The sequence below is a fragment of the Branchiostoma floridae genome, unplaced genomic scaffold, assembly GCF_000003815.2.
Source record: "Branchiostoma floridae strain S238N-H82 unplaced genomic scaffold, Bfl_VNyyK Sc7u5tJ_1457, whole genome shotgun sequence".
NCBI lineage: Eukaryota > Metazoa > Chordata > Leptocardii > Amphioxiformes > Branchiostomatidae > Branchiostoma > Branchiostoma floridae.
Genome location: NW_023365723.1, coordinates 482777 through 483871, shown reverse-complemented (window position 1 = coordinate 483871; position 1095 = coordinate 482777). Strand labels below are relative to the sequence as shown.

At 46.0% G+C, this 1095-nt stretch overlaps 1 long non-coding RNA gene across 1 annotated transcript in view; it reads right to left on the bottom strand.

The window, feature by feature from the left end:
- The window catches only part of LOC118407768, a 5911-nt gene extending 4922 nt beyond the window's left edge, over positions 1 to 989 (bottom strand). The window contains exons 1-2 of the long non-coding RNA XR_004830183.1: positions 880 to 989; positions 559 to 645 (exon numbers count right to left, since the gene is read on the bottom strand). This is a non-coding gene — a long non-coding RNA (uncharacterized LOC118407768). The remainder of the gene's footprint in view (positions 1 to 558; positions 646 to 879) is intronic.
- Between the last annotated feature and the right edge of the window lie 106 nt (positions 990 to 1095).

Genomic DNA, 1095 nt, shown 5'->3' with positions numbered 1-1095 from the left:
CACAACCCGCCGTACGTGCAATTTGTCCGTACGTTTTTTTGGGAGGCCACGTCCGCCAAGTATTTCTGTAAACGTTCAGGCTGTACAGGGCAGGCGCGTCGCCCGTATTGGCACGTACGCGGTGGAGGCGAATCCGCAGCCCGATGGCACACAAAGTTTTGCCTGCACGTAAAGTTTTACGGCGTGTCTGCGTGCTCCAAACTCCTTCGGATTCCCTCCGAGTTCGTACGGGACCACTTACGGTTCCCAAAAGACTGCACACGTTATGGCACGTAGACAGCACGTATCGGTTGTGCCCTTAGCTAAAAGCGCGTTTGTCCAACTATCTGTCTATGTAAAGCAAAAAGTCGCGGAAGGAGTGTCAGATACGGTGGAAAATGAAGCCCAAGACGCGGATAAGCGACAATTTAAGGGGTTAGATTTGATTTTAAGAATTATCATATTTGGCCCAGGTGCGTCACAAGTTATGGTGTCTTGTTCTTGAAAGGAGAAAGACCTACTGAAGGCCCCGAGTAAGACCTGACTCATTGTCTACAAATATGATTGTGCAGGACGAACCTTTCTTTCTCTGTGAAGCATCCATGTTGCTGGCTCTTTTTTTGACCAGACCTAGAGCCTTTTTAGCCTGCTCACGAAACCCAGGATCTGTATTATAGAGTAACAAAATAACGTCAACATATCACATTGATAAAGCATGCTTCCTCGTTCACAAACTTTGACCAGATCTGATATTTAGGCTCACAAGAAAATATAGCAATTGATACCATGAATTAGACAAGTAATGTGACGTGTGAAAGAGGTTGAGTACTGCCAAGCTGAAAGACCAAGCAAGCCGCTCTGTGACTCCAGATTGACAAGACGATGTGTTCGTCGACTTACCATTGACCAGCTGGTGGTTTGCCTTCACTCTCTTTTCAAGGGACTCCAGCTCATGCAGGGCCTTCTCCCCGGCCGCTGTCGAGAAACAAAACAAAACACAACAACAACAATGTTTGAAAGTCTCTTTCAATGCTGTTTTTATTCGTAGGATCAAAACCGATTTGTCTTTGATCGTTAATGCAAAGCAGAGTCGGTACTACAATCAAACCTATTGTC